Here is a 9,286-nt window from a genome sequence, read left to right on the forward strand (position 1 = left end):
AAGCAAATAGGATCTAAATCATTAAATCTTCATGGACTCTATGTCTGCAATTGTGACAGGTTGCTTTGTAAGAGCTCAAAAAATGAAAACTTTCCTCTAGGCTGCCTACCGTAACAAGAGGAGGCTAAAGTGTTCTAGAGAGCACTTGGCGAAGGCTATGAGGGAGGGACTAGGATGCAACACTCTAAATAAGGTATAAGATCCATGGGGAACAAGGAAAGAAGGTAGCTAGAACTAGAGGGTTCACAGGGGGGAGTTGTGCTAGTGATACCTCTAGTAACGATTAAACAATCAATTTCAAAGAAGGATCCATCGGCGATTGAAGCTATTCCTCCCTCGGAGAACTTGGGAGGAAATGATCTAATGAGAGGTGTCTAGGGAAGTGGCCCTTCTCAATGGCAGTAGCAATTAACAAAAGGTTGGGGGCTCTAAGGAAACAGATACTACCTACTCTTAGTGAAGTTCCCATGGTCGCTTTATTCCCATAGTATCATTAGCCTTTTCTGGGTGTCGTGTATCTTCCTTGCATCCATGGCCATGTAACTACTCATTTTTATACGCTATACCTAGTTCCAAACCCTTTCACCAAATTGGGAGACCCTTCCATAATCCTACCCATGGTCAACTAGTGCAAAAATAGTCGATCCCCTTCTCTATCTATGCAACATAAACACTGACTTCGGAAATCCCACAACCTCCATCCCCTTGCGGAGCTCTCTTCTACTCAAGATCTTCAGATCTCAAAGGAGAAAGAAAGGAAGGTCTATTAATGTCTGCAAAAGGCCTCACAGGTCTATGAGACAAAGTACAAACAACCAAAGAGTGACTTACTACATTTGGACAACCATCGAGTTGAGGGATTGCACAAAGCCAACTCCTTATTATAGGGCATAACTACATTCTAGTACTACCATGTGATGGCCTTTATAACATCAGTTTAAGACTCAGAGTCTATGCATTTGGATTTAAAATCCTAATCAATGCTTGCCCATCTCGATAAACCGTCAATTTCTCTACTTTGTGTGCAGATTTATCAAGATTCTGACATGTGTACTCCTAATCCTTCACATCCTCATCATGGATAGTAGGCTCCCAATCCCAAGCTATGGGGAATCAGGTAAGCTCGATGATATAAACTATCCTCTCTGGAAGATGAAGATCCAAAGCAACCTTGTGGTGCAGATGATCTAGCAAAATTCAATGGTGGAGCTATAGCCCCAAGATAGTAAAAACTTTTTTAAGGTAGTGGTGACACCAATAAACCCACATGTAGTCAAAGATTGGGTATTGTATGATGTAGAGACCCTAGCCACAAACACTGGCATGACTACAAACTTAATTGTAGGCTCATATTCAACTGGTGGACTCGGTATTTTCAATGTGGACCACTCTAAAGGACATGTATGAGATCAACAACACATTAGAATCCTCAACCTAGAGGTAGAACTCTATAATAAACATATGGGGGAGGGCACACGGTCGAGGATCACATCACTAAAAATGAAGATGGTGAGGGACCAATTATCAATAATTGGTCAACATATGGATTTGTCTCGTATAGCCAAGCTTTTTCTTGGCATGCTCCCCAGGAGTTATAAAGGGTTTGTGACAACCATGTTGCAAGGAAACAGTTAGCAATAATTACTTTTTGAGGAGCTAATGCCTCTAATCCGACCGAAAGAAGCTTGGTAGAGAAAGTTGGAGAGATCGCACAGGGCAAGAGCGAGAGCACAAGAAAGGGTAAGCCTAGAAATGGCAAGACCAAGAGGACTCTTCATCGAGTGGAAGCAAGAAAAGAAGCAATGCTTCTATTGTGATGAGCTAGGATATTTTGTGAAGGACCGCATAGTTAGAAGACGAGTCTTTCCAATTAGGATTTAGAGGAGTCAAAGCTAGCAGTAAATGTGGTAACAGAAATAAGAGATCTTACAACTCTAAGTGTTGCTGAGATTAGGTTTGCAAATCTAGGTGAACCTGTTTGTACGTGCAACATTGATGAGAGGTGGTCTGTGATCGGTCAAAGGGAACAAAGACCTTTGCAAAGGTGAAGGACAACAATGTTTGCTTAGGTTGTTCTGAGAACAAAAGATGGCATACTTGCATGAGGGAGGTATCTTTGAGCATACCTCAAGGATCAAAGTCTCAGGGTTAGAGGAACACTAAAGATGGCAACACATGATTACACATGGATGGCATGGATCCCTTTGAGAGGTACCTGGCATTTAAATGAGTGGATCCATCGATATGTATATTTGTTGTGCATATATTCAGACTTCAGAAGCATGCTTTTGTTTGCTTTGTGTTTCTCAAGTGCAAAGGAAGTGGAGCATGAGGCCTTCCTTGTAGAGGGGAAGCCTTGTTGTAGAGGACATCATTGCTTCATGCATATCTCAAGGAGCATGAAATGTTGATAGGGATAGGAGGTTCATAGGCTTATTCAAGCTCAATTACGAGATGTTGGAAGTAGAACAAGGTGAACCTATTCAAGACTTTTTGGTAGAGACAAGGACATCTAGAGATTTAAAGAGTATATTGTTGCTATAGGGTTATTTGTGAACTCGTAAGTAGCTTATGGTCAAAGGTTTCTAGGGAGACCCTTGGCTTGGGAATCTATGTGGATCAACCACAAGGATTTCATTGTTCAAGTGGAGCACTTGGTTGCAGATGGTGCTAGAGTGGAGAGGATTGAAACAAACCCTGGGAGCATGGTGCTTGGCAAGACCCAAGCTATCCTTAGATTGTAAGAAGGACTACTAGATAGCATAACGTTTGTGCTAGGATTGCTCGATGTTGATGGCGGGTTCGTGATCAAGAATGGTGGTACATAAAACTTTGGTACTACATGGATGGTACCTGTGGTTCAAGATGGCTTTCTTGCACGAGACTATGGATCTAGAGGAGCTACGATGTGCTAGTTCAAAGAATGATGATTAATGACATCTTCGACTTGGTCCCAAGAGCTTCTCAATGGGAGCTGATGGAACATTTGGATCAATGTGTGGTTGTTGGCCCACAACAAGTCAATGAGAGGGGGTGTTGGGATCATGATGGTCACCTCCCCACCTGTGAGCCCCAATTTTAGCAAGATAGGAGAGGTATACCAACAAAGAGAAAAGGGAGGGTTGTTACACAGGGGGCATGCAAGCTGCCATGTGGACAAGCTGTTGTTTGTACAAAGGCTGTATAGCTACATAGCTATTGAGCGGCCTTGCTCCAAGGTAAGAACAGCCTACAGACGACATCAAGTCAACAGAAAGGCAACAAGTCAAGGCTATACAAACAATCGAAGCATTGCAACATGCCAAAACAGGTTGTAGCAGCGTATGACTACTACATGGGAGTCAAGGATCATGTCTTATCTATGTCAGGAGATTGGGTTGGCTATAAAGGAAGCATTCAATGTGTTGGGTCCTTGGTTCCTCAATTTTGGATGCATATCCAGCACAGCATGGAGGGGGCCACACCAAGGCCACCAATTCTGGCTATCTACTAGAAGTCACCACAGGACAGGTAGTCCAGCCTAGAGATCACCTACAGGGTGAAGAGAAGAGACAGAGTGAGAAAGAGAGATAGGCTAGGGAGTGAAGAAGTGGTACACAAATGTAGAATCCATGAAGGATTTCATTCATTCATCAAGTATAACATGATTATTGAAGTACAATCCTTGTATAGCCTGAGCACACACACATGTACCAAGTGTATATGGGATAACTCCCAGAGTGACATGTGGCATTCACACATGATTTACACACATGAACTAATACTAGAACTTTTAGTACTACACACCAACACATCACTTCACCACACTCTTTGGCTATGATATGTCCAACACACCCCCTTTCGAGCAAAGAGTATGAGACCCAACACGCAAAGAGTAGACCAATTCCCCCTCCACTGCCGGACTGCAAAGAGCAAGTCCAACACCTCCCGTGTGATAGTGACTTCTCAATCAGCTTGCGATGGGCACAGGCAAGCCATCACTCGTCACCCCCCCTTACTCTGAACTTGGTAGTCAATACCATCAAACCAAAGTAAAATACAATACATTCATTTTTGGGGGACAACACAAGGCAGAGTACCTCTCATTGACTCCAAATACATTCAGTTTAGAGGGACAACTCAAGGCTGAGAACCTTTATTGACTCAACACAAACACACATAGCATAGGGGGCTTAGAAAGCCCAATCCTAATCATAAGGGTCGTCCCCCTCAAGACAAAGGCCGTGAACCTCTGATGTAGGTGCATGTGTCTCCTCTGGGGGCTCTTTAGGTTCAGCTTATTCTTCAATAAGGAGATTGGCATGGTGCTTCTCTTGTTCCTAATCCTTCTTCTTGAAGCGGTGAGCTTCAATGTGTCCTTTCCTCTTGCAAAACCTGCAAATAATGTTCTTGTTGGTGGTCTTCCATTTGGTGGTGGAAGCAAATGCTTGATCACCAGGAGAAGCAAGAGAGGCTTCCTTATTGCGACGGTCCTTCTGAATAAGGAGTGCCACCCTATCATCAAACATGGTAGTGGTAGGGTGAAGGACTTCAAGAGTTTGCTCAAAGTGAGAGATTCCATGCATACCCTTCATAAGGACAGCCATCTTATCATCATTTGGCGCGCTTTCCAAACTTGAGAGTTGTTGAACAAGAGATTTAAACCATGCTAGATGATCACTCAACTCATCACTCTTCCATTTTTAAATCGTAAAAGTTGAGCTTCAGAAAGAATTTAGAGTTGGTGATTTTATTACTAAACAATGTCTCGAGGCGATCCCAAATTTCCTTAGTTGTTGGGTTGAAGTCCACGTGATGAATAGAGTGCCGTCCAAGCAAATAACAATGAGGGCAATGGCCTTAGCATTTTGCTGGCTCCAAATCCTTTGGCGTTGCTAACCAAGTAACTCACTCTTATCATCCCCAACAACATCCCAAACACCTTTGCGCATAAGAAGCTGCTGCATCTTGGTTTGCCAGGTGGAAAAACCTTTTTTGAATTTCTCCATGAGCAAAGAGCTGGACGACAATGAAGTCATGATGGCAAGGAGCTTGAGGAAAGCGGACAACAAGCCCGAGAAGCGAGGAGGCTAAAGAGAGCCAAAGGAGTGCTCCAAAATGCAAAGCAGTGACCTAAAGCAGCCCTGGGATGAATGAGAGGCAAAGAGCACCTCCACAAATGAGTGTGAAGCAACCCTAAAACAACTCGCAAATGCAAGCAATTGCTCCAAAATAGGTCAAGGAGGCTTGCAACTGACCTGGTGAATGAACAACTCAGCTGCAATGGCCTAGAAACCCTAAAAATTTGAAACTAAAGATGCTCTCAAATAGCTCTAAATTTCACACCTGTAAGCCTGGAATGCTCCGAAGTGCACACATCCCTTGAAAAATGTTTCAAAATGTAGAGGATGGCCTCCATGCAGCACAGGCAGGGCTAGAACTGCTCGAAAACACCTCGAAAAGTTGAAAAAGGTACCCAAAAGTGTGTTGTCATGGGGCAGCTATGCAGCAACAGCAAGGTGATAGGAGGAGCTCAAAACGGTGCAGATAGCAAGGAAAAGGACGCGCAATGAGCACAAAAGGAGACAGTTATGGAGAGGTAGGCTATGGTGAAGCTAAATGGGCACGAATGATGGCAAATGGCTACAGGATAGAAGCGAAAATGAGTAGGGCTAAGACCAAAAAGATCAACGCTAAGGCAGCTGCAGAAATAAAAGTTGGAACAAAATTAGGGTTTTGTATTAGGGTTAGGGCTTTGAAATTAGGGTAAGGGTTTTGGATTAGGGTTAGGGTTTTGGATTAGGTGTTAGGTCTAGGATGACGTGGTAGTTATGGCAAGGTGACGTGGCAGCTATGGCAAGGTGAACTAGCTCTAATACCATGTTAGAAACATGGTGAGAGAAAGGCTCGGGATTGAAGAAGTGGTACACAAATGTAGAATCCATGAAGGCTTCCATTCATTCATCAAGTGTGACATGATAAGTGAAGTACAAGCCTTATATAGGCTAATGGGCGCACACACACACACATGCACCAAGTGTATATGGGATAACTCTCAAAGTAACACGTGGCACTTACACATGACACACATGAACTACTACTAAAACTCCTAGTACTACACACCAACACATCACTTCACCACACTCTTTGGCTATGATATCTCCAACAACCCCCTTCAGAGCAAAGAGTGAGAGAACCAACACGCAAAGAGTAGACCAATCCCCCCTTTGCCGCAATCATACAAGGAGCAAGTCCAACACCTCCCATGTGATAGTGACTTCTCAATCAGCTTGCGACTAGGACCCCCCCCTTACTCTGAACTTGGTGGTCCATACCGTCAAGCCAAAGTAAATGACAATACATTCATTTTTGGGGAACAACCCAAGGCACTCGTGTACCTCTCATTGACACCAAATACATTTAGTTTAGAGGGACAACTCGAGGCTAAGAACCTTTATTGACTCAACACAAACACACAACATAGGGAGCCTAGCCAATCGTGGTCATCAGGGTCCTCGTCCTCAAGACAGAGGCCACAGAGTTGTGCTATAGCTGCATGTATCTCCTCTGGGGGCTCTTCAAGTTCAGCTTGTTCTTCAGTAAGGAGATTGGCATGATGCTTCTTCTTATTCATGTTCCTTCTTCTTGAAGCAGTGAGCTTCAGTGTGTCCTTTCCTCTTGCAGAACTTGCAAATAATGTTCTTGTTGGTCTTCCATTTGCTTGTGAAAACAAATGCTTGATCACCAAGAGAAGTAAGAGAGGCTTCCTTATTGCAACAATCCTTCTTGCCACCATATCATCAAACGTGGTAGTGGCAAGGCGAAGGACTTGCTCAAAGCGAGAGATTCCATGCATACCCTTCATAAGAACAACCATCTTATCTTCATCATTTGGCATGCTTTTCAAACTTGAGAGTTGTTGAACAAGAGATTTAAACCGTGCAAGATGATCACTCAACTCATCATCACTCTCTTCCATTTTTAAATCATACAAGTTGAGCTTCAGAAACAATTTAGAGTTGGTGATTTTATTACTAAACAATGTCTCGAGGCGATCCCAAATCTCCTTAGCTGTTGGCTTGAAGTCCACATGATGAATAGAGTGTCATCCAAGAAAATACCAATGAGAGCAATGGCCTTAGCATTCTGCTCGCTCCAAATCCTTTGGCGTTGCTAACCAAGTAACTCACTCTTATCATCCTCAACAACATCCCAAACACCTTCGCGCATAAGCAGTTGCATCTTGGTTTGCCATGTGGGAAAACCTTCCTTTTTGAATTTCTCCACGAGCTAAGAGCTAGACAACAATGAAGTCATGATGGCAAGGAGCTTGATGAAAGCGGACAGCAAGCCCAAGAAGCAAGGAGGCTAAAGAGAGCCAAAGGAGTGCTCCAAAATGCAAAGCAGTGACCTAGAGGAGCCTTGGGATGAATGGGAGGCAAAGAGTAACTCCAAAAATGAGTGGAGGCGGCGGCTCTGCAAAAAAGCAACCCTAAAACTACTTGCAAATGCAAGTAGCTGCTCCAAAATAGGTCAAGGAGGCCTCCAAATCACCCGAGAATCTACAACCGACGTGCATGAATGAACTCAACTGCAACCGTACAAGTTGGTATGCTCCGAAATGCACACGTCCCTTTCAAAACACAAAGGATGGCCTCCATGCAATACTGGCAAGGTTGAAACAGCTCGGAAACACCTCGAAAAGGTTAAAAAGAAGGCGAACTAAACACAAAAGGAGACGAATTGAACACCAAAGGAGATGGCTACGGAGAGAGAGGCTATGGTGGAGCTGAATGGGCACAAAGGTAGGCAAATGGCTGCAAGATAGAGGCGAAAATGAGTAGGCAGCTCCAAAAATAGAAGCTAGAACAAAATTAAGGTTTCGAATTAGGGTTAGGTCTAGGATGATGTGTCAACCATGGCAAGGTGACGTGGCAATTATGACAAGGTGAACCTACTCTAATACCATGTTAGAAACATGGTGTGAGTGAGAAAGAGAGAGAGGCTAGGGAGTGAAGAACTGGTACACAAATGTAGAATCCATTAAGGCTTTCATTCATTCATCAAGTATAACATGATAAATGAAGCACAAACCTTATATGGGCTGAACACACACACACACATGTACCAACTCTATATGGGATGATTGCCACTGTGACACGTGGCACTCACGCATGACACAATCACATGAACTAGTACTAGAACTCCTAAAACTACACACCAACACATCAATTCACCACTCTTTGGCTATGATATCTCCAACAACCGCAAAGGGTTCTCAGAATTGGCTGCAATTCCCATAACAAGCAGATCAAGGTTGGCGTAGCACTCAATCTGCCGGTCTTGTCAAGAAGAGAAAAAGCAAGGAGCGTCCAGAAGGGCATCACAAGACAGCCAAGGAGAGCGTGCAAACTGATAGATTGTAGGTGCCAGAAGGAGGCAGATAACAGTTTTGAGTGATTAGGCAGCGCCTTGGCCACTAGATGGTGGCACCCTTTCGCATCAAGTTTTGTCCACTTGTTTGGAGCAATCTTCTACTCTACTGTTGCACTGTTGTAGGATCTAATTCTTTGTCTCTCTTCACTTGTGTACACATCAAGGAAAGGAGTGAGCTTTGAACTTAACTCACTGATTTCTGGACTACATTTACACTGCTGCGAAGCAACCTCCACCTTTGCTTTCTAACATGATGTACCAGGTCGTGTTCCTTGTCCTCGATTAAAAGAGATCCTGATAGCAATGAGAGTCGAGGATACTACAGTCGAGGAGGAAGAGGGGGATGGGGACACCAAGATAAGAGGTGCCGAATTGTCCCGCCCCCGCCCCCCCCAACCACCCGCCCCAGAGAAGGATGGGGACACCAAGATGAGGGGTGCCAAATTCCCCCCACCACCCAACTGGAGTTTTTTTCTTTTTCTTTTCTACTTTTTTTCCTTTTATTTATTTATTTTTAATTTTTTTTTTTTGGGGGGGGGGGGGGGGGGCAACAGGTACTGGAGGCACAAGGAAGAGGAAGGCCTGGGGAGATGAGCTGCTGTACAGCAGCAAGGCTACCTAGGAACAGAACAGCACACTGCCTGTTCTAAGGCTTAGGCAAGGGGCACAAGGCAGAAACCAAGGGAAGGCAGGCGCAGAGGGGAAAAGCATAGGCAGAAAGGATGGCGCAAAGCCACAGAAGGAACGGAACGAAGGGGATTGACAAAACGGGGTGGGGGCATAGGCAGACCTGTGACTTGCAGCCCACACACGCTTGCAGAACCTCACAGGGGATATGGAGGGTAGAAGAGGGGAGGGCTGGAGGGGGGGG

This window comes from Dipteris shenzhenensis, chromosome 31 (assembly GCF_047967505.1).
Source record: "Dipteris shenzhenensis isolate YYH24624 ecotype China chromosome 31, Dip_SZ_1.0, whole genome shotgun sequence".
NCBI classification, from domain to species: Eukaryota; Viridiplantae; Streptophyta; class Polypodiopsida; order Gleicheniales; family Dipteridaceae; genus Dipteris; species Dipteris shenzhenensis.